The sequence below is a fragment of the Melanerpes formicivorus genome, unplaced genomic scaffold (genome assembly GCF_026170545.1).
Source record: "Melanerpes formicivorus ecotype bairdi unplaced genomic scaffold, bMelFor1.0.p_v2 SCAF_2, whole genome shotgun sequence".
Classification (NCBI taxonomy): domain Eukaryota; kingdom Metazoa; phylum Chordata; class Aves; order Piciformes; family Picidae; genus Melanerpes; species Melanerpes formicivorus.
In genome coordinates this window covers 25,072,510-25,096,192 of record NW_027142354.1, presented here as the reverse complement: position 1 = coordinate 25,096,192, position 23,683 = coordinate 25,072,510, and the positions used below count along the sequence as shown (strand labels likewise).

At 53.4% G+C, this 23,683-nt stretch overlaps 2 long non-coding RNA genes across 2 annotated transcripts; both read right to left on the bottom strand.

Moving 5' to 3' along the window:
* Positions 1-3,795: 3,795 nt before the first annotated feature.
* LOC137448709 (uncharacterized) lies at positions 3,796-10,990 on the bottom strand. The gene is made up of 3 exons (XR_010989202.1): positions 10,506-10,990; positions 9,010-9,154; positions 3,796-7,417 (listed from the first exon to the last, which is right to left on the bottom strand). It is a non-coding gene; the product is annotated as an uncharacterized lncRNA (long non-coding RNA).
* A 5,286-nt stretch (positions 10,991-16,276) lies between these two features.
* On the bottom strand, positions 16,277-23,469 carry LOC137448704 (uncharacterized). Its single transcript, XR_010989201.1, has 3 exons — positions 22,983-23,469; positions 21,487-21,631; positions 16,277-19,894 (listed from the first exon to the last, which is right to left on the bottom strand). It is a non-coding gene; the product is annotated as an uncharacterized lncRNA (long non-coding RNA).
* Between the last annotated feature and the right edge of the window lie 214 nt (positions 23,470-23,683).

Below are 23,683 nucleotides of genomic sequence, written 5' to 3'. Positions count from 1 at the left end.
CTTCGGAGAGTTTTGGGCAAACTTTTATACAAAAAGTTATCTGTCTAACATGACGGAGGCATGTTAATACTTGACAGAAAAAGTCCAGATGCTTCCTATCTATACAAAGGTTATCTATCTAAAATAGCAGAAGTACCCATATTATCCAGATGTCCTCTGTCTATCTAAAAATAACAGAAGTATGCATATTATCCAGGTGTCCTTTATCTTATACAAAAGATCATCTTGTCTAAGACTAACAGAAGTGGATTACTGAAAAATCCTGTTATTTCTTATCTATGCAAAGGCTATCTGCCAACTCCTCTCCCCCTCCCTGCATTTCAGCATTTCAGCTAACGAGAGGAAGTTTCTTATTGACTCTGTTATTCTGTTCAAAATAAGAATTTTCTGTTCATCACTGGGGCTGAGGAGCCTAGAAAAGAGCAGCCCCAGAGGGGATCTGATCAATGCTTAGCAAGAGCTAAAGGCTGGGGGGCAAGAGGCTGGCGCCAGACTCTTGTCAGTGGTGACCAGGGACAGGACAAGGGGCATTGGGAACAAACTGGAAGCCAGGAGGTTCCATCAGAAGAAACCTCTTGGCTTTGGGGATGCTGGACCTGTGGAGCAGGCTGTCCAAAAAGGTTGTGGAGTATCCTCTGGAGAGATTCCAGACCTGCCTGGACATTGTGGTCCTGGGCAGCCTGCTGTGGGTGACTGATTTGGCAGGGTCTTCAGACTGATTGATCTTCAGAGGTCCTTTCCAACACCCACCATGCTGGGACTCTGGGATTTAGTGCAAACAAAGACTTTAAAGCGCTAAGGGAGGGTCTAAATTGTTGTCTCTGGGCATATTCCAGGGGCTAGAGATTTCTGCAGCTGCTGGCACCACAGACCTGGGATACCCACATGCCCCATCTGATTCCAGGAGCTGTCCCCAGATCCACTCAACCTGGCCAGGAGGTCCAGTTTGGCCTCTTCCAGGCTCTGCCTATAGGTTCTTAGTGGTGCATCCATGAGTGATTGGAGACTTCTGGCCTTGGCCTCGTTTCCATTGCCTGTTGTCACACCTTTGTGTCTCTGACACTCTTCATCACTCACAAACCCTTACAATCAGTGCTATGAAACCTGCAGTTCCCTCTCTGTTCCTCATTTTCTTGCAGGAGCTGAAACCACCAATGCCAGGAGCTCAGAAGGGTTTGACAGCAGCCTACCTCTACAAGCTGACTCCTCATGCTGTGGCCAGAGTCCCACCACCAAAGGCACCAAGCACCTCATCCAGTCTCTTCCTAAACACTTCCAGTGCTGGTAACTCCACCACCTCCCTGGGCAGCACAATCCAATGGCCAATCTCTCTTTCTATGAAGAACTTCTTCCTAACATCCAGCCTAAACCTCCCCTAGCACAGCTTGAGACTGTGTCCTCTTGTTCTGCTGCTGGTTGCCTGGCAGAAGAGACCAACCCCCACCTGGCTACAACCTCCCTTCAGGTAGTTGTAGACAGCAAGAAGGTCTCCCCTGAGCCTCCTCTTCTCCAGGCTAAGCAACCCCATCTCCCTCAGCCTCTCCTCACAGGGCTGTGCTCCAAACCCCTCCCCAGCTTTATTGCCCTTCTCTGGACACCTTCCAGCGACTCAACATCTTCCCTAAACTGAGGGGCCCCAGAACTTCCTATCAGACAAAGGAATTCCTGTAGAGAGTCCTAAACTCCAGGAGTGTTTGGGGACCTGGTTGAAATATGAAGAGCAGTAGCAGTGGGGGTAAATTTTGGGATAGAAATGTTTTTCTATAAAGATGAAAACAGGCAGCTTGAAACGTTAGGGCCAAATAAGGTGTGGAAGGAGGTCATCCCATGGTGGAAGGAAGATTCTCTGAAGTCATTTGGGAATATTACAGGGAAAAAATACAATTGTAGAACTCTAGGTGGGAAGGGACCTTAAAGGACATCTAGTCCAACCTGCCCTGTAGTGAGCATGGGCATCTTGATCATCTCTAGAGAGATTCAGGACCCTGGATGTTGGGATTGTGGGCATCCTGCTGTGGGTGTCCCTGCTGGAGCAGGACTGAATGATCTCCAGAGGTCCCTTCCAGCTCCCACTGCACTCTACTGACCCTGGGTTTTGAAGGTTTCCATGACTTGGGCTTTTCACAGACCAAGCCTTGAATGAGTTTTATGAAGAGCTTGGTTATCTCAGCTAGTTCAGGGCTCTTAGTGAAGACTTCATGCCTCTTGAATGTGGGAATAGGTCTTCTACAGCATGTGAATTAGACATAAGATCCATACTTATGGAGAGAACATCTTCTGGCTTCTGTAACTTCTCTTTGGTGCTTTATTTAGGAAGAGGATCAAAAGGCTTCTTCTGAAGAAGATCAAGAGCAAGAACCTGATCTGCAGTCAGCGAGCAGTGAGAGGAGGCTGAAGGTGTTCATTGTGCATCCTGCCTGTTAGACCTGGGAGGTAGGGGCAGGTAGAGGGTCTAGTTCCTGACAGAGCTTCACTAAAGTTCTCTTGTTGTGTTTGACCTTCAGCTTTTCCTCTCTTCTTTCTGAGAGGGAGACAGAGCCAGGCTGTCACTGCTCTGCAGCAGCAGACTGATCATTGAACCATGGAATGGTTTGAGTTGAAGGGACCTTTCAGAGTCATCCACTCCAACCCCCTGCAGTCAGCAGGGACATCTGCAACTAGAGCAGGGTTCTTAGGGCCCCAGACAACCTGACCTGAATGGTTCCAGAGATGGGGCATGTGCCACTTCTCTGGCAAACCTGGGCCAGGGTCTCACCACCATCATGGCAAAGAGCTCCCTTCTATCTGGTCATAATCTCCCTCTTTAAGCTTCAACCCATCACCCCTGTCCTGTGAAGATCAGATGGTCCTGCTTTGGCCAAACAACAGAAACATCCAGCTTGAAAACAGGTGTTGAAGGCCAGAGGGCCCCAGTGCAGTGCCTGAGGAACTGCAACTTCAATATAGAAATGCTGGGCAGATAGGACTGGCACCCAGGTGTGGTACCCAGCTGTGGTACCCAGATCTGGTACCACTCTCCACCCAAACCATGCTAAATGCCACCTAGATGGCAGAGGCATCTGTGCTAGAGTATAAAACCCAGGAGAGTGCCATCTCTGTGAGGTGCAGGGGCACCAGCAGTGGCAGCTGGGAGGGCAAGGCTGTGGCAGGGACAGGGCTGTGCTCCTCCTCCTCCAGCCCAGGCAGGGACAGCTTGGTAAGCAGTGCTCAGCCCGTGCAGGGCTGGACATTGGTTGTGATTCTGTTCTGGAGCTGCTGCAGAGATTGGCATCCCTGACTGCTGGATGTGACCCAGGATTTATGAGCTTGAGCTCCATCCCTTGCAGTCAGGGCAATTCCCAGGCTCATGTGTGTGACAACGCCAGCGGTGAGCAGTGTGAGCAATCTGGCAGTGTAGGCCTAGAGCCTGACATGGTGGTAGGTCATGCTCAGCATAAGTGCAGAGCCAGCTAGCAGTGTAGCAAAACAGTGCTGCGCCTGCAGCATGTAACTAAAACAAGGCACTGGTAGCTATAAGCACAGAAAGTTATCCTGGGACAACAGAACATGCACCTGCATCAACAAACCTCCTGTGTCGTTAGTAGTTGGACCAATAATCCGTAATAGTGCGATGTGTGGTCACTCATAGGGAACCAATGAAGCCATGCCAACAAGGCACTCTGAGTTTATATAAGTTGTACAAGTTCCCTTGATACACACTTCTGCCTTTCCTTTCTCTTATTCTTCTACGCTTTACTTTACTGTGCTATACTCGCACCATAGGCCTGCGACACTGGAACAATAAAGGAACAATACTCGATCATATTGGTCAGCTGTATTGACTCCAATCTCTGTCGTCCCATTACATGTGTCTGTCACTTTAATAAGTGTGGTTTGGGGTCTCACAGGCCTATTTTTCCATCCTGGTGGTCACTTCGGGTCCTGAGGGTCTATTCTGGGGTCTTGAGGAGCAATTCTGGGACATGGGAGCCTACTTTTGGGTCTTGGGGAGCATTCTGAGGCCACAGGAGAGAGATTTTTGGGACCTAGGAGCCACTTTGGGGTCGTGGTGAAGGCACATTATGCCCAGATACTGAATCTTGTCCCAGCATGTGGACAAGTTCCCCCTCCTCCAGGAGGAAGACAAAAGCCAAGGCATTAGCCAGGCCAGCACGCACCCAGCGCATGCAGTGCTCATGCTGACACCAAGTATGGGACCTTGACCGACTGGACAGATGGGCAGAGTGCAACATGATGGCATTCAACAAGTCCAAGTGCTGGGTGCTGCACTTTGGCCACAACAACCCCATGCAGAGCTACAGGCTGGGGTCAGAGTGGCTGAGAGCAGTCAGGCAGAAAGGGACCTGGGGGTACTGATTGACAGGCAGCTGAACATGAGCCAGCACTGTGCCCAGGGGCCAAGAAGGCCAATGGCATCCTGGCCTGCATCAGGAACAGTGTGACCAGGAGGAGCAGGGAAGTCATTGTGGCCCTGGACTCAGCACTGGTTAGGCCACACCTTGAGTCCTGTGTCCAGTCCTGGGCCCCTCAGTTTAAGAAGGACATTGAGAATCTTGAATGTGTCCAGAGAAGGGCAACGAGGCTGGGGAGAGGTTTGGAGCACAGCCCTCCCTGTGAGGAGAGGCTGAGTGAGCCGGGGTTGTTTAGCCTGGAGAAGAGGAGGCTCAGGGGAGACCTTCTTGCTGTCTACAAATACCTGAAGGGAGGTTGTAGCCAGAAGGGGATTGGTCTCTTCTCCCAGGCAACCAGCACCAGAACAAGAGGACACAGTTGAAAGCTGCGCCAGGGGAGGTTTAGGCTGGGGTTGAGGAGAAAGTTCTTCAGATAGAGTTGTTGGCCATTGGAATGTGCTGCCCAGGGAGGTGGTGGAGTCACCATCCCTGGAGGTGTTCAAGAGGGGTTGGACATGGTACTTGGTGCCATGGTTTAGTAGGCATGTGACAGGTTGGACTTGATGATCTTTGAGGTCTTTTCCGACCTTGTTGATTCTATGATTCTAAGAAGATGAGAAGCAGGGGTGCAGGCTTTTTCTTCCTGCCCCCCAAGAAATAGTGCCAGGGAGAGGGTCTAGAGCAGATTGCTACCATGGGGCAATGATCTCCACAGCCAGCTCATGGACACCATAGACTAGGAGTTCTCAGTAGGGCTAAGGAGAAGTTGTCCTGCAAGTGGTGACCACACTCCCCAGGGTGACACAGCTGCAGGGCCTTGCAAAGGAAGCTCCCAGTTGTTTCCCTCTGCCAGTACTGCCTGCAGCTGGCCACAATGGCCAGAGAGGCCCCTGAGGTGAGGGCCTCCTGTGCACTTGGATGGGCACCATGAGGGGATCTCAGCCCAAGGAGAGCCCCTCTGGGAGCCCCCCTCTCCCCAGGTGAGATGTGGGGCTGTGCCCCAGGGCTGTCACCTGGGTGTGCAAGGTGCTCTGTGACATCACAGAGCCCTGCTGTGCTGCAGGGGAGACGCAGAGCTGTGGCAAGGGCACTGCTCCAGTACTACCAGCAGCAGCAGCAGTGGCAGCTGCATTGGTAGTGAGCACAACATGGGGAAGGCTCAACAGGCCATGTCACTCACCCTTCTCCTGCTCCTGGTGGCCCTGCCAGGCTGGGAGGTTGAGGCTGTGCCTTGGCAAAGGCAGGGATCAGGTAGGTGGGCAGGTGACTGCTGTTCATCCAAGTCCCCTGGCATTAGCTACCCTGCAGATCTGAAGTGTCTTGAAAGTTCTCCTGGGAGCTTCCCTGTTGTGCTTGTCCACAGCCAGGGCTGCAGGTGATAGAGACCCAGTGTCACAGCTGGCTTCTGGGGCTGACACTCAAAGAGGTGTTGGGGGGCTGATGGCTTTTTTTATTTTTTGGCTGTCAGTTCAAAACCCAAATGTGAGTGAGGTGTCTCTTGTGAGCGGGAGAACATCACCCTGCTGTCTGTGTGCTGTGCCAGTGTGATCCCCTCAGGGTCCTGCTGTTGGCTTCGGACAGTGTATGTCACAGGCTCTGAGGGGAGTTTCTGCTGTTTGGTTGCAGATGCAGGTGTGGGGAGAGAATCTGCAGCTCCTCAGCTGGATCCTGTGCCAGAGCCCACCTGGCATCCCAGGGGTGAGTGGTCCCTCTTGACTGCCCTGGCACAGCGAGCGCTCACCTTCAACATCCTCCTTGTGACAAAGCTAACTTGGGACTTTCCCTTCAGGCCCTCAGAGAGCCAAGCACATGGCTGCAAAAGGAAAATCCTACCAACACACTTCAGAACTCCTAAAGGCAATCCTGAAGGACCTGGAGGGATCAGCCCATGGTGAGCTGCTTGAGCTCTCTGACTCCAGCTGTGTTTTAGAGAACTTGCTGTGCTTTTAGAATACATAGAATAGAATACGTAGAATAAACCAGGTTGGAAGAGACCTTCAAGATCATCACGTCCAACCCATCAACCAATCCAACCCACCTAAACAACTAACCCATGGCACCAAGCACCCCATCGAGTCTCCTCCTGAACACCTCCAATGATGGTGACTCCACCACCTCCCCAGGCAGCCCATTCCAATGGGCAATCATTCTCTCTGTATAGAACTTCTTCCTAACATCCAACCTAAACCTCCCCTGGTGCAGGGGGCACTCTGGGCTCTTCATTGCCACTTGGGAAAGTGCCCAGCACATGGTGCAAGCCCTGGCATCTCAGACCAGCCTGTGCATCTCTTACCCTTCCCATGTGATGGAGCTACCATGATGGGAAGTGCTTCTCCAAAGGGCTCCTTCCTCAGCCTCTTCCTGTCCTCTCTGTGGGCAGTAATTTATCTCCATCTTGCAGCTGGCCAAAAGCACCAAGTGGGATGGGATCAAATCACAGGCAACCTCCTGGTCTCTCAGCAAGTCAGGAGTCTCCTGGTAAACTGGGCAGTGCCTCATGCTTCCATTTTCCTCCTTGAGTGGCACATTGTTTGGATCTAGTGAGTGGGTGACCCCCAAAGGCCTGGGCTTTGTTCCTAAGCCTCACTGTTGTGTTTTGATAAGTGCTGCTCCCTGAAGACAGCCTGTGCCTGCTGAGTGCCTTCTAGTGACACTGACAGACTCTCTCTCTACAGAGACGGTCCGTGAGACCAAGGAGAAAGAGGTGCTGCAGGAAGGAGGCCACAGACCCAAAGTGCCAGTCCCAGCCCGGGAAACAGGGGAAGGTAATTGCTGTCTTTTGGTAATCCAAGTCATCAATCTCCATTCCAGGGTGCCTTGCAGGCTCCCTCCTCCCCCTCTGCACATCATCGGAGAAGGCTCCCAGCAGCGCACAGGGCACACTGACACAGAATTGTTCCTCCAGATGAGGCTGGCAGGAAGAGCACAAACCCTGGGGATGCTTCCGATTTCCAGAAGTATTGCATAGAAGGCGTCATGGCCATCTTGGGCTCCATACTCTTTGGGATGCTGCTGTGCTGCGTGCTCTGTGTGTGGAAGAAGAGAAGAGAGTGAGTTGCTGGGAGGGTGCTGTGCCACACACCTGCATTAGATGGCTGCTATTGGCAGGCACAGATGGGGGATTTGGGAGGGCCCAGCTAGTTCCTGGGCAAACTCTGCTGAGGTTTCTGCTGCAGGGTGTTGGAACTGGTCTCTCAGTACCTGGGCTGTCTTTCCTGAAACCCCTTTTTACTGTGGAATGTTTGAGGTAAAAGTGGCCCTGCCTCAGCAAGAGCAGAGCCACTGACAGTGCCTGCCAAGTCCTGCCCAGCTTTAGGCCCCTGGGTCGGCCAGGCTCGGGTAGCCTTCATAGCACAGGCAGAGCAGGCAGATTGGGATGGTCAGGGCCAGGACGAGCCGTGGGCAGGTGAGCAGAGCCCAGGTGAGGGCTGCAGGCTGCCCTCTTTTCTGCACGGAGCTCTCTGTGCCCCAGCTCCCACGTGCAGCTGGCTGCCCTACCTGAGCTGTGGCAGGGCCTCAGCAGCCTCTTCTCCCTGCAGGCGCCGCTCTGCAGCTGTGTGAGCCCAGGGCACCAGCAGCAGCTGCCCCTCGCACCGGGATGGACAGGGCACGGCTTTGGGATGCATCCAGCCTGGGACACATCCGGAGACTCCTGACTGACCCTGGCTCCTCTTTGTCATTAATAAACACAGAACAGCAGCACAGTTGTCTGAGTCCTAACGGCAGCAAAGCCAGGAATTCCCCAACCCTGGCCCAGGCCTGTGTGACACACAGGGACATGGCTGGCCCACAGTGTCTGCAGTCGGGGAGCTGGGCAGGGGACCTGCTGACGGGCTGGGGGTGCCCAGCTTCCCTCAAGGGACCAGCCTGCTAAATTCTGAGCCACAGAGGAACAGGTCATCACCCCCCACCTACAGCACCGTGGGCTAAGCCCAAGTCCTGTTGGAGGAGATAGTGGAACACTGAAGAAAGGGACTCCTGATCAGGGTGTCCTTGATGGTTGAAACATCCTAGACAAATATGGGATAGGACTTTCCCTATGTGAGCACTCCCCAGGGGTCAGAGCAGTTGCTCCTTTACCATCCACCCTCAGGATGCCAGCAGGGTGACACTGTCCCTGGAGAATCACCTACATCCTCCTGCTTTTGTAATTCCCACCAATTGCTCTGCTGCACTGTGTTTATCAGCTGGAGCCATGGCCTCACACCTCTGCTGTTGATCCAGCACCAGTATTTCAACTGCAAAGGCAGCCTGGAACTGCACTGCAACCTGCTCCTTCAAGCTAGGAGCTAGAAAGGAGAGCAGAAACATTCTGCATCATCAAAGTTCTGCCTTTTCCTAAGGAGTAGACACAGCAAATTGAAAAACCAAGCTTCCAGACTGAGGAAATGATACCTTCTGCTGCTGTCATTTGTGGCCATTTCAGACTTACCAGAGCCAAAAACGACAAGGAAACAGAACTTAGGTTCCTTTCCCTGTCCGCTCTCCCCTTTCCCAGTAGGGAGAAAAAGGAATTAGGCAGGAGAAGAGGAAGAGGTAAAACAAGAATAGGCTTGCATCAAACTCTCCTGGGCTGGGCTTAAGCCAGCACATCCTTTTAGATTGGCAGCCCACTAACCTTGTAAATCTGCAGGCTTCTCTCAGCAACATTACCCTGAGAAGATTTTTCTGGACACAAGAGCATGAAGCACACAGAGAGCAGGGAATCCTTCACCACAAGAGTTGTTCACATCAGCTTCACTATCAGGAAGGAGACTGACAACCTGCAGAGGGGGAACATCCATACTGGCACATGCTTTGGGAAGAATTGACAGCACAGTCTTACAGTGCTGATGCTCTACACTGCCTAGCTAATTCCTGTTTGTCTCTCTCCCAATACAGAAACCCAGAGGGGAGGGAGGGGAGGGGAGGGGAGGGGAGGGGGACAAGAAGGAGCAGGACAGTTTTGCCCATTTCCTGGTTCTGAAATTTCCTGGCTGAGTTTTGCACTGTTTCCTTTGTGTTGGTGCCCATGGGGAAGCAGAGGAGCAGCCAGGAGAGCCAAGGTATCACTCAGGAACCTGACTGTGGTGAGGGGAGGAACCTGACTGTGGTGAGGGGAGGAACCTGCAGCTGAATTCACAAGGCAACATGGGCTTGCTGTTCTAAAGGTGGCAAGTCAAGCAGTATGTCCTCTCCAGTGCAGCCAACATTCATGGGAGGAGACAGATGGTAGCACCTTCCCCTTGCACCACCACACCAAATTGCCATGGCTCAGGTGAAGGAGGAAGCCTGGGGGAAGACTCAGGGCTCAGATTTCTTACTAGAGATGGAGGACTTCCAAGAGTGTCCAAAAGAGAACCTGTGGAAATTCCCCTCCCTTGCTGTGTGAGAATAGGCTGAGAGAGCTGAAACTCTTCAGCTGGGAGAGGGGAAGGTTGGGGGGACGTTTGTGTGGAAGGCACACTGTCCATGGGAGGGATGAAGATGAGGTAGCCAGGCTCTTCCCCAGAGCGTGCCCTGAGAGGATCAGAATTCACAGGCACAAACTAAAGCCCAGGATATTCCACCTGTAGCTGGGAAATCTTTTTCCCTGTTGGAGGGACAGATGCTCACACAAGTTGCCTGTGAGGCTGGGGAGTCTCTGTCCTTGCAGATACTCAAAACCCAAGGGGATCTCCTGCTGGGCAACCTGTTCTAAGGTGAGCCTGCTTGAGCAGAGGGCTTGGATCAGAAGACCTCCCGACCTCAGCCCCTCTGTCCAATTCTCTGCTTTGGTTTCACTCCCAAAGCCTCTGAGCCCAGCCCTGATGCCTACTGGAAAGGATGTTGGGACAAGGACTAATCCCAAACTGCTCCCTGAAGGTCCCTCACCAAGCAAACTGGCTCATGGCAGACATAGTCAGAGGAAAGCAAAGATCCTTTGATTGTGGCCATCAGCTGGGGGCAGCAGCCAGAGCGCTTCAGCCACCAGGCACACTGAATCAGCACATGCAAGGACAGGGCCAGCAAGCTCAGACCAAGGCACAGGGACAAGGAGAGGCAGAGTGTTGGTTCCCTCTCCCTGGGCTGCAACACTCATTGGAAACTGGCTATGGCCCGGAGGAGAGAGCTGCTGCTGGCAGTGCCACTCACCTGAGCTTCTTCAGCCTCTGGAACTTCCTGATCTTCCTCAGTCCTCATCCAACCCTTTTTCTTGTCCTCTTCTGCTGCTGGAGGTTCCTTTCCTCTGCACAGGTCTCCTCTTTTTCCTACTCTGCTTCGATTTCACTCCTAGAGCCTCTAAGCTCAGCCCTGACACCTGCTGGTAAGGAACCCGAACAAGGAACGACCCCAAAGTGCTCCAGTTTGGTTCCTGGCAGAACAGCCTCCCCCTGGGCCAGAGCCCTGCAGGCAGACTCAGGCCCTTGGGGCTCTCAGGAGCTGCAGCCCAGCAGTCACCACCACTCAGCCCATCACAGGGGCTCAGCACCGGCAGCCAGGGAGTCAGACAGCAGCCATCAGGGGCAGAGGCAAGACCAGACAGGACTTGGCTCCCCTCTCTCTGGGTAGCAGCATGCATGAGAAACTCCCTGCCCCCTCCCTGGGGCAGTCCTGGCTCAGGCGGGTGACAGTCCAGGCTGGGGTAGGGGGCACAGACCCTCCCCACTCCCCTCGCCCCCAAAAGCCTCCCTCAGGGAGCTGGGGGGGGAGGGGGGGGGGGGGCAGTCCTGGCACAGCCATGGGGACTTGATGTGCTGCAGGGCCCACCCCTTGCCTGAGCACTGGCCTCTGATTGGCTCTGGGTGCTGTCACTCTGCCCCGGCTGAGGCTGTCTGATTGGCTGCTGGGCACCGGCCACAAAGAAGTGGAGGTTGAAGGAGTTCCCAAAGTCCCTGTGCCTCTCACCGCCTGGCTGCTGAGGCTGCGGCTGGGAGGGAGGGTGGCTGCTGGAATTGTGAGCTGAGCTGCCCTGCTGCTGCAGGAGGAAACATCTGGGTGCTGCTGAGGCCTTTCTCCTTGGTGGTGCTCCCTGTCTCAGAAGGTTGGGTGAAGCAGAAGTCAGACTCTCCGCAGAGAGGGTGGCCAGCAGAAATTCACGGAGGCTCTCCTCCTGCTCTGCTGTGCCTTAGGGAGGCTGCAGCTGGAGTCCTGGTCCTGGCTCCAGCTCTGGGCTCTCCAGATCAAAGGAGACAGTAAACTGCTGGAGAGAGGAGAGGGGAGGCTTTGAAGATGCTGAAGGGCCTGGAGCATCTCTGTGAGGAGCAAAGGCTGAGAGCCCTGGTGATTTAGAGAAAGACACAAGAGACTCATTAAGTTTCTTGTATTATGCTTCTGTTTAGGTGCCTGAAACAGGTAGAATAATTTCAGAAGACCTGTGTACCTTCAGAGAGTTTTGGGCAAACTTTTATACAAAAAGTTATCTGTCTAACATGACGGAGGCATGTTAATACTTGACAGAAAAAGTCCAGATGCTTCCTATCTATACAAAGGTTATCTATCTAAAATAGCAGAAGTACCCATATTATCCAGATGTCCTCTGTCTATCTAAAAATAACAGAAGTATGCATATTATCCAGGTGTCCTTTATCTTATACAAAAGATCATCTTGTCTAAGACTAACAGAAGTGGATTACTGAAAAATCCTGTTATTTCTTATCTATGCAAAGGCTATCTGCCAACTCCTCTCCCCCTCCCTGCATTTCAGCATTTCAGCTAACGAGAGGAAGTTTCTTATTGACTCTGTTATTCTGTTCAAAATAAGAATTTTCTGTTCATCACTGGGGCTGAGGAGCCTAGAAAAGAGCAGCCCCAGAGGGGATCTGATCAATGCTTAGCAAGAGCTAAAGGCTGGGGGGCAAGAGGCTGGCGCCAGACTCTTGTCAGTGGTGACCAGGGACAGGACAAGGGGCATTGGGAACAAACTGGAAGCCAGGAGGTTCCATCAGAAGAAACCTCTTGGCTTTGGGGATGCTGGACCTGTGGAGCAGGCTGTCCAAAAAGGTTGTGGAGTATCCTCTGGAGAGATTCCAGACCTGCCTGGACATTGTGGTCCTGGGCAGCCTGCTGTGGGTGACTGATTTGGCAGGGTGTTCAGACTGATTGATCTTCAGAGGTCCTTTCCAACACCCACCATGCTGGGTGCTGCACTTTGGCTACGGCAATCCCATGCAGAGCTATAGGCTGGGGTCGGAGTGGCTGGAGAGCTCCCAAACAGAGAGGGACCTGGGTGTGCTGATCGACAGCCACCTGAATATGAGCCAGCAGTGTGCTCAGGTGGCCAGGAGGGCCAATAGCATTCTGGCCTGCATTAGGAATAGTGTGGCCAGCAGGAGCAGGGAGGTCATAGTGCCCCTGTACTCTGCTCTGGTTAGGCCGCACCTTGAGTACTGTGTCCAGTTCTGGGCTCCTCAGGACATTGAGACACTTGAGCGTGTCCAGAGAAGGGCAACAAGGCTGGGGAGAGGCCTTGAACACAAGACCTATGAGGAGAGGCTGAGGGAGCTGGGATTGTTTAGCCTGGAGAAGAGGAGGCTCAGGGGTGACCTTATTGCCCTCTACAACTACCTGAAGGGTGGTTGTAGCCAGGAGGGAGTTGGCCTCTTCTCCCAGGCAACCAGCACCAGAACAAGGGGACACAGTCTCAAGCTGCGCCAGGGGAGGTTCAGACTCGAGGTGAGGAGGAAGTTCTTCACCGAGCGAGTCATTCGGCATTGGAATGGGTTGCCCAGGGAGGTGGTTGAGTCATCGACCCTGGAGGCGTTCAAGGGGAGATTGGACGTGGCACTTGGTGCCATGGTCTAGTCATGGGGTCTGTGGTGTCAGGTTGGACTCGATGATCCTCGAGGTCCTTTCCAACCTAAGTGATACTGTGATACTGTGATACTGTGACTCTGGGATTTAGTGCAAACAAAGACTTTAAAGTGCTAAGGGAGGGTCTAAATTGTTGTCTGTGGGCATATTCCAGGGGCTAGAGATTTCTGCAGCTGCTGGCACCACAGACCTGGGATACCCACATGCCCCATCTGATTCCAGGAGCTGTCCCCAGATCCACTCAACCTGGCCAGGAGGTCCAGTTTGGCCTCTTCCAGGCTCTGCCTATAGGTTCTTAGTGGTGCATCCATGAGTGATTGGAGACTTCTGGCCTTGGCCTCGTTTCCATTGCCTGTTGTCACACCTTTGTGTCTCTGACACTCTTCATCACTCACAAACCCTTACAATCAGTGCTATGAAACCTGCAGTTCCCTATCTGTTCCTCATTTTCTTGCAGGAGCTGAAACCATCAATGCCAGGAGCTCAGAAGTGTTTGACAGCAGCCTACCTCTACAGGCTGACTCCTCATGCTGTGGCCAGAGTCCCACCACCAAAGGCACCAAGCACCTCATCCAGTCTCTTCCTAAACACTTCCAGTGCTGGTAACTCCACCACCTCCCTGGGCAGCACAATCCAATGGCCAATCTCTCTTTCTATGAAGAACTTCTTCCTAACATCCAGCCTAAACCTCCCCTAGCACAGCTTGAGACTGTGTCCTCTTGTTCTGCTGCTGGTTGCCTGGCAGAAGAGACCAACCCCCACCTGGCTACAACCTCCCTTCAGGTAGTTGTAGACAGCAAGAAGGTCTCCCCTGAGCCTCCTCTTCTCCAGGCTAAGCAACCCCATCTCCCTCAGCCTCTCCTCACAGGGCTGTGCTCCAAACCCCTCCCCAGCTTTATTGCCCTTCTCTGGACACCTTCCAGCGACTCAACATCTTCCCTAAACTGAGGGGCCCCAGAACTTCCTATCAGACAAAGGAATTCCTGTAGAGAGTCCTAAACTCCAGGAGTGTTTGGGGACCTGGTTGAAATATGAAGAGCAGTAGCAGTGGGGGTAAATTTTGGGATAGAAATGTTTTTCTATAAAGATGAAAACAGGCAGCTTGAAACGTTAGGGCCAAATAAGGTGTGGAAGGAGGTCATCCCATGGTGGAAGGAAGATTCTCTGAAGTCATTTGGGAATATTACAGGGAAAAAATACAATTGTAGAACTCTAGGTGGGAAGGGACCTTAAAGGACATCTAGTCCAACCTGCCCTGTAGTGAGCATGGGCATCTTGATCATCTCTAGAGAGATTCAGGACCCTGGATGTTGGGATTGTGGGCATCCTGCTGTGGGTGTCCCTGCTGGAGCAGGACTGAATGATCTCCAGAGGTCCCTTCCAGCTCCCACTGCACTCTACTGACCCTGGGTTTTGAAGGTTTCCATGACTTGGGCTTTTCACAGACCAAGCCTTGAATGAGTTTTATGAAGAGCTTGGTTATCTCAGCTAGTTCAGGGCTCTTAGTGAAGACTTTATGCCTCTTGAATGTGGGAATAGGTCTTCTACAGCATGTGAATTAGACATAAGATCCATACTTATGGAGAGAACATCTTCTGGCTTCTGTAACTTCTCTTTGGTGCTTTATTTAGGAAGAGGATCAAAAGGCTTCTTCTGAAGAAGATCAAGAGCAAGAACCTGATCTGCAGTCAGCGAGCAGTGAGAGGAGGCTGAAGGTGTTCATTGTGCATCCTGCCTGTTAGACCTGGGAGGTAGGGGCAGGTAGAGGGTCTAGTTCCTGACAGAGCTTCACTAAAGTTCTCTTGTTGTGTTTGACCTTCAGCTTTTCCTCTCTTCTTTCTGAGAGGGAGACAGAGCCAGGCTGTCACTGCTCTGCAGCAGCAGACTGATCATTGAACCATGGAATGGTTTGAGTTGAAGGGACCTTTCAGAGTCATCCACTCCAACCCCCTGCAGTCAGCAGGGACATCTGCAACTAGAGCAGGGTTCTTAGGGCCCCAGACAACCTGACCTGAATGGTTCCAGAGATGGGGCATGTGCCACTTCTCTGGCAAACCTGGGCCAGGGTCTCACCACCATCATGGCAAAGAGCTCCCTTCTATCTGGTCATAATCTCCCTCTTTAAGCTTCAACCCATCACCCCTGTCCTGTGAAGATCAGATGGTCCTGCTTTGGCCAAACAACAGAAACATCCAGCTTGAAAACAGGTGTTGAAGGCCAGAGGGCCCCAGTGCAGTGCCTGAGGAACTGCAACTTCAATATAGAAATGCTGGGCAGATAGGACTGGCACCCAGGTGTGGTACCCAGCTGTGGTACCCAGATCTGGTACCACTCTCCACCCAAACCATGCTAAATGCCACCTAGATGGCAGAGGCATCTGTGCTAGAGTATAAAACCCAGGAGAGTGCCATCTCTGTGAGGTGCAGGGGCACCAGCAGTGGCAGCTGGGAGGGCAAGGCTGTGGCAGGGACAGGGCTGTGCTCCTCCTCCTCCAGCCCAGGCAGGGACAGCTTGGTAAGCAGTGCTCAGCCCGTGCAGGGCTGGACATTGGTTGTGATTCTGTTCTGGAGCTGCTGCAGAGATTGGCATCCCTGACTGCTGGATGTGACCCAGGATTTATGAGCTTGAGCTCCATCCCTTGCAGTCAGGGCAATTCCCAGGCTCATGTGTGTGACAACGCCAGCGGTGAGCAGTGTGAGCAATCTGGCAGTGTAGGCCTAGAGCCTGACATGGTGGTAGGTCATGCTCAGCATAAGTGCAGAGCCAGCTAGCAGTGTAGCAAAACAGTGCTGCGCCTGCAGCATGTAACTAAAACAAGGCACTGGTAGCTATAAGCACAGAAAGTTATCCTGGGACAACAGAACATGCACCTGCATCAACAAACCTCCTGTGTCGTTAGTAGTTGGACCAATAATCCGTAATAGTGCGATGTGTGGTCACTCATAGGGAACCAATGAAGCCATGCCAACAAGGCACTCTGAGTTTATATAAGTTGTACAAGTTCCCTTGATACACACTTCTGCCTTTCCTTTCTCTTATTCTTCTACGCTTTACTTTACTGTGCTATACTCGCACCATAGGCCTGCGACACTGGAACAATAAAGGAACAATACTCGATCATATTGGTCAGCTGTATTGACTCCAATCTCTGTCGTCCCATTACATGTGTCTGTCACTTTAATAAGTGTGGTTTGGGGTCTCACAGGCCTATTTTTCCATCCTGGTGGTCACTTCGGGTCCTGAGGGTCTATTCTGGGGTCTTGAGGAGCAATTCTGGGACATGGGAGCCTACTTTTGGGTCTTGGGGAGCATTCTGAGGCCACAGGAGAGAGATTTTTGGGACCTAGGAGCCACTTTGGGGTCGTGGTGAAGGCACATTATGCCCAGATACTGAATCTTGTCCCAGCATGTGGACAAGTTCCCCCTCCTCCAGGAGGAAGACAAAAGCCAAGGCATTAGCCAGGCCAGCACGCACCCAGCGCATGCAGTGCTCATGCTGACACCAAGTATGGGACCTTGACCGACTGGACAGATGGGCAGAGTGCAACATGATGGCATTCAACAAGTCCAAGTGCTGGGTGCTGCACTTTGGCCACAACAACCCCATGCAGAGCTACAGGCTGGGGTCAGAGTGGCTGAGAGCAGTCAGGCAGAAAGGGACCTGGGGGTACTGATTGACAGGCAGCTGAACATGAGCCAGCACTGTGCCCAGGGGCCAAGAAGGCCAATGGCATCCTGGCCTGCATCAGGAACAGTGTGACCAGGAGGAGCAGGGAAGTCATTGTGGCCCTGGACTCAGCACTGGTTAGGCCACACCTTGAGTCCTGTGTCCAGTCCTGGGCCCCTCAGTTTAAGAAGGACATTGAGAATCTTGAATGTGTCCAGAGAAGGGCAACGAGGCTGGGGAGAGGTTTGGAGCACAGCCCTGTGAGGAGAGGCTGAGTGAGCCGGGGTTGTTTAGCCTGGAGAAGAGGAGGCTCAGGGGAGACCTTCTTGCTGTCTACAAATACCTGAAGGGAGGTTGTAGCCAGAAGGGGATTGGTCTCTTCTCCCAGGCAACCAGCACCAGAACAAGAGGACACAGTTGAAAGCTGCGCCAGGGGAGGTTTAGGCTGGGGTTGAGGAGAAAGTTCTTCAGATAGAGTTGTTGGCCATTGGAATGTGCTGCCCAGGGAGGTGGTGGAGTCACCATCCCTGGAGGTGTTCAAGAGGGGTTGGACATGGTACTTGGTGCCATGGTTTAGTAGGCATGTGACAGGTTGGACTTGATGATCTTTGAGGTCTTTTCCGACCTTGTTGATTCTATGATTCTAAGAAGATGAGAAGCAGGGGTGCAGGCTTTTTCTTCCTGCCCCCCAAGAAATAGTGCCAGGGAGAGGGTCTAGAGCAGATTGCTACCATGGGGCAATGATCTCCACAGCCAGCTCATGGACACCATAGACTAGGAGTTCTCAGTAGGGCTAAGGAGAAGTTGTCCTGCAAGTGGTGACCACACTCCCCAGGGTGACACAGCTGCAGGGCCTTGCAAAGGAAGCTCCCAGTTGTTTCCCTCTGCCAGTACTGCCTGCAGCTGGCCACAATGGCCAGAGAGGCCCCTGAGGTGAGGGCCTCCTGTGCACTTGGATGGGCACCATGAGGGGATCTCAGCCCAAGGAGAGCCCCTCTGGGAGCCCCCCTCTCCCCAGGTGAGATGTGGGGCTGTGCCCCAGGGCTGTCACCTGGGTGTGCAAGGTGCTCTGTGACATCACAGAGCCCTGCTGTGCTGCAGGGGAGACGCAGAGCTGTGGCAAGGGCACTGCTCCAGTACTACCAGCAGCAGCAGCAGTGGCAGCTGCATTGGTAGTGAGCACAACATGGGGAAGGCTCAACAGGCCATGTCACTCACCCTTCTCCTGCTCCTGGTGGCCCTGCCAGGCTGGGAGGTTGAGGCTGTGCCTTGGCAAAGGCAGGGATCAGGTAGGTGGGCAGGTGACTGCTGTTCATCCAAGTCCCCTGGCATTAGCTACCCTGCAGATCTGAAGTGTCTTGAAAGTTCTCCTGGGAGCTTCCCTGTTGTGCTTGTCCACAGCCAGGGCTGCAGGTGATAGAGACCCAGTGTCACAGCTGGCTTCTGGGGCTGACACTCAAAGAGGTGTTGGGGGGCTGATGGCTTTTTTTATTTTTTGGCTGTCAGTTCAAAACCCAAATGTGAGTGAGGTGTCTCTTGTGAGCGGGAGAACATCACCCTGCTGTCTGTGTGCTGTGCCAGTGTGATCCCCTCAGGGTCCTGCTGTTGGCTTCGGACAGTGTATGTCACAGGCTCTGAGGGGAGTTTCTGCTGTTTGGTTGCAGATGCAGGTGTGGGGAGAGAATCTGCAGCTCCTCAGCTGGATCCTGTGCCAGAGCCCACCTGGCATCCCAGGGGTGAGTGGTCCCTCTTGACTGCCCTGGCACAGCGAGCGCTCACCTTCAACATCCTCCTTGTGACAAAGCTAACTTGGGACTTTCCCTTCAGGCCCTCAGAGAGCCAAGCACATGGCTGCAAAAGGAAAATCCTACCAACACACTTCAGAACTCCTAAAGGCAATCCTGAAGGACCTGGAGGGATCAGCCCATGGTGAGCTGCTTGAGCTCTCTGACTCCAGCTGTGTTTTAGAGAACTTGCTGTGCTTTTAGAATACATAGAATAGAATACGTAGAATAAACCAGGTTGGAAGAGACCTTCAAGATCATCACGTCCAACCCACCAACCAATCCAACCCACCTAAACAACTAACCCATGGCACCAAGCACCCCATCGAGTCTCCTCCTGAACACCTCCAATGATGGTGACTCCACCACCTCCCCAGGCAGCCCATTCCAATGGGCAATCATTCTCTCTGTATAGAACTTCTTCCTAACATCCAACCTAAACCTCCCCTGGTGCAGGGGGCACTCTGGGCTCTTCATTGCCACTTGGGAAAGTGCCCAGCACATGGTGCAAGCCCTGGCATCTCAGACCAGCCTGTGCATCTCTTACCCTTCCCATGTGATGGAGCTACCATGATGGGAAGTGCTTCTCCAAAGGGCTCCTTCCTCAGCCTCTTCCTGTCCTCTCTGTGGGCAGTAATTTATCTCCATCTTGCAGCTGGCCAAAAGCACCAAGTGGGATGGGATCAAATCACAGGCAACCTCCTGGTCTCTCAGCAAGTCAGGAGTCTCCTGGTAAACTGGGCAGTGCCTCATGCTTCCATTTTCCTCCTTGAGTGGCACATTGTTTGGATCTAGTGAGTGGGTGACCCCCAAAGGCCTGGGCTTTGTTCCTAAGCCTCACTGTTGTGTTTTGATAAGTGCTGCTCCCTGAAGACAGCCTGTGCCTGCTGAGTGCCTTCTAGTGACACTGACAGACTCTCTCTCTACAGAGACGGTCCGTGAGACCAAGGAGAAAGAGGTGCTGCAGGAAGGAGGCCACAGACCCAAAGTGCCAGTCCCAGCCCGGGAAACAGGGGAAGGTAATTGCTGTCTTTTGGTAATCCAAGTCATCAATCTCCATTCCAGGGTGCCTTGCAGGCTCCCTCCTCCCCCTCTGCACATCATCAGAGAAGGCTCCCAGCAGCGCACAGGGCACACTGACACAGAATTGTTCCTCCAGATGAGGCTGGCAGGAAGAGCACAAACCCTGGGGATGCTTCAGATTTCCAGAAGTATTGCATAGAAGGCGTCATGGCCATCTTGGGCTCCATACTCTTTGGGATGCTGCTGTGCTGCGTGCTCTGTGTGTGGAAGAAGAGAAGAGAGTGAGTTGCTGGGAGGGTGCTGTGCCACACACCTGCATTAGATGGCTGCTATTGGCAGGCACAGATGGGGGATTTGGGAGGGCCCAGCTAGTTCCTGGGCAAACTCTGCTGAGGTTTCTGCTGCAGGGTGTTGGAACTGGTCTCTCAGTACCTGGGCTGTCTTTCCTGAAACCCCTTTTTACTGTGGAATGTTTGAGGTAAAAGTGGCCCTGCCTCAGCAAGAGCAGAGCCACTGACAGTGCCTGCCAAGTCCTGCCCAGCTTTAGGCCCCTGGGTCGGCCAGGCTCGGGTAGCCTTCATAGCACAGGCAGAGCAGGCAGATTGGGATGGTCAGGGCCAGGACGAGCCGTGGGCAGGTGAGCAGAGCCCAGGTGAGGGCTGCAGGCTGCCCTCTTTTCTGCACGGAGCTCTCTGTGCCCCAGCTCCCACGTGCAGCTGGCTGCCCTACCTGAGCTGTGGCAGGGCCTCAGCAGCCTCTTCTCCCTGCAGGCGCCGCTCTGCAGCTGTGTGAGCCCAGGGCACCAGCAGCAGCTGCCCCTCGCACCGGGATGGACAGGGCACGGCTTTGGGACGCATCCAGCCTGGGACACATCCGGAGACTCCTGACTGACCCTGGCTCCTCTTTGTCATTAATAAACACAGAACAGCAGCACAGTTGTCTGAGTCCTAACGGCAGCAAAGCCAGGAATTCCCCAACCCTGGCCCAGGCCTGTGTGACACACAGGGACATGGCTGGCCCACAGTGTCTGCAGTCGGGGAGCTGGGCAGGGGACCTGCTGACGGGCTGGGGGTGCCCAGCTTCCCTCAAGGGACCAGCCTGCTAAATTCTGAGCCACAGAGGAACAGGTCATCACCCCCCACCTACAGCACCGTGGGCTAAGCCCAAGTCCTGTTGGAGGAGATAGTGGAACACTGAAGAAAGGGACTCCTGATCAGGGTGTCCTTGATGGTTGAAACATCCTAGACAAATATGGGATAGGACTTTCCCTATGTGAGCACTCCCCAGGGGTCAGTGCAGTTGCTCCTTTACCATCCACCCTCAGGATGCCAGCAGGGTGACACTGTCCCTGGAGAATCACCTACATCCTCCTGCTTTTGTAATTCCCACCAATTGCTCTGCTGCACTGTGTTTATCAGCTGGAGCCATGGCCTCACACCTCTGCTGTTGATCCAGCACCAGTATTTCAACTGCAAAGGCAGCCTGGAACTGCACTGCAACCTGCTCCTTCAAGCTAGGAGCTAGAAAGGAGAGCAGAAACATTCTGCATCATCAAAGTTCTGCCTTTTCCTAAGGAGTAGACACAGCAAATTGAAAAACCAAGCTTCCAGACTGAGGAAATGATACCTTCTGCTGCTGTCATTTGTGGCCATTTCAGACTTACCAGAGCCAAAAACGACAAGGAAACAGAACTTAGGTTCCTTTCCCTGTCCGCTCTCCCCTTTCCCAGTAGGGAGAAAAAGGAATTAGGCAGGAGAAGAGGAAGAGGTAAAACAAGAATAGGCTTGCATCAAACTCTCCTGGGCTGGGCTTAAGCCAGCACATCCTTTTAGATTGGCAGCCCACTAACCTTGTAAATCTGCAGGCTTCTCTCAGCAACATTACCCTGAGAAGATTTTTCTGGGCACAAGAGCATGAAGCACACAGAGAGCAGGGAATCCTTCACCACAAGAGTTGTTCACATCAGCTTCACTATCAGGAAAGAGACTGACAACCTGCAGAGGGGGAACATCCATACTGGCACATGCTTTGGGAAGAATTGACAGCACAGTCTTACAGTGCTGATGCTCTACACTGCCTAGCTAATTCCTGTTTGTCTCTCTCCCAATACAGAAACCCAGAGGGGAGGGAGGGGAGGGGAGGGGAGGGGAGGGGGACAAGAAGGAGCAGGACAGTTTTGCCCATTTCCTGGTTCTGAAATTTCCTGGCTGAGTTTTGCACTGTTTCCTTTGTGTTGGTGCCCATGGGGAAGCAGAGGAGCAGCCAGGAGAGCCAAGGTATCACTCAGGAACCTGACTGTGGTGAGGGGAGGAACCTGACTGTGGTGAGGGGAGGAACCTGCAGCTGAATTCACAAGGCAACATGGGCTTGCTGTTCTAAAGGTGGCAAGTCAAGCAGTATGTCCTCTCCAGTGCAGCCAACATTCATGGGAGGAGACAGATGGTAGCACCTTCCCCTTGCACCACCACACCAAATTGCCATGGCTCAGGTGAAGGAGGAAGCCTGGGGGAAGACTCAGGGCTCAGATTTCTTACTAGAGATGGAGGACTTCCAAGAGTGTCCAAAAGAGAACCTGTGGAAATTCCCCTCCCTTGCTGTGTGAGAATAGGCTGAGAGAGCTGAAACTCTTCAGCTGGGAGAGGGGAAGGTTGGGGGGACGTTTGTGTGGAAGGCACACTGTCCATGGGAGGGATGAAGATGAGGTAGCCAGGCTCTTCCCCAGAGCGTGCCCTGAGAGGATCAGAATTCACAGGCACAAACTAAAGCCCAGGATATTCCACCTGTAGCTGGGAAATCTTTTTCCCTGTTGGAGGGACAGATGCTCACACAAGTTGCCTGTGAGGCTGGGGAGTCTCTGTCCTTGCAGATACTCAAAACCCAAGGGGATCTCCTGCTGGGCAACCTGTTCTAAGGTGAGCCTGCTTGAGCAGAGGGCTTGGATCAGAAGACCTCCCGACCTCAGCCCCTCTGTCCAATTCTCTGCTTTGGTTTCACTCCCAAAGCCTCTGAGCCCAGCCCTGATGCCTACTGGAAAGGATGTTGGGACAAGGACTAATCCCAAACTGCTCCCTGAAGGTCCCTCACCAAGCAAACTGGCTCATGGCAGACATAGTCAGAGGAAAGCAAAGATCCTTTGATTGTGGCCATCAGCTGGGGGCAGCAGCCAGAGCGCTTCAGCCACCAGGCACAATGAATCAGCACATGCAAGGACAGGGCCAGCAAGCTCAGACCAAGGCACAGGGACAAGGAGAGGCAGAGTGTTGGTTCCCTCTCCCTGGGCTGCAACACTCATTGGAAACTGGCTATGGCCCGGAGGAGAGAGCTGCTGCTGGCAGTGCCACTCACCTGAGCTTCTTCAGCCTCTGGAACTTCCTGATCTTCCTCAGTCCTCATCCAACCCTTTTTCTTGTCCTCTTCTGCTGCTGGAGGTTCCTTTCCTCTGCACAGGTCTCCTCTTTTTCCTACTCTGCTTCGATTTCACTCCTAGAGCCTCTAAGCTCAGCCCTGACACCTGCTGGTAAGGAACCCGAACAAGGAACGACCCCAAAGTGCTCCAGTTTGGTTCCTGGCAGAACAGCCTCCCCCTGGGCCAGAGCCCTGCAGGCAGACTCAGGCCCTTGGGGCTCTCAGGAGCTGCAGCCCAGCAGTCACCACCACTCAGCCCATCACAGGGGCTCAGCACCGGCAGCCAGGGAGTCAGACAGCAGCCATCAGGGGCAGAGGCAAGACCAGACAGGACTTGGCTCCCCTCTCTCTGGGTAGCAGCATGCATGAGAAACTCCCTGCCCCCTCCCTGGGGCAGTCCTGGCTCAGGCGGGTGACAGTCCAGGCTGGGGTAGGGGGCACAGACCCTCCCCACTCCCCTCGCCCCCAAAAGCCTCCCTCAGGGAGCTGGGGGGGGCGGGCAGTCCTGGCACAGCCATGGGGACTTGATGTGCTGCAGGGCCCACCCCTTGCCTGAGCACTGGCCTCTGATTGGCTCTGGGTGCTGTCACTCTGCCCCGGCTGAGGCTGTCTGATTGGCTGCTGGGCACCGGCCACAAAGA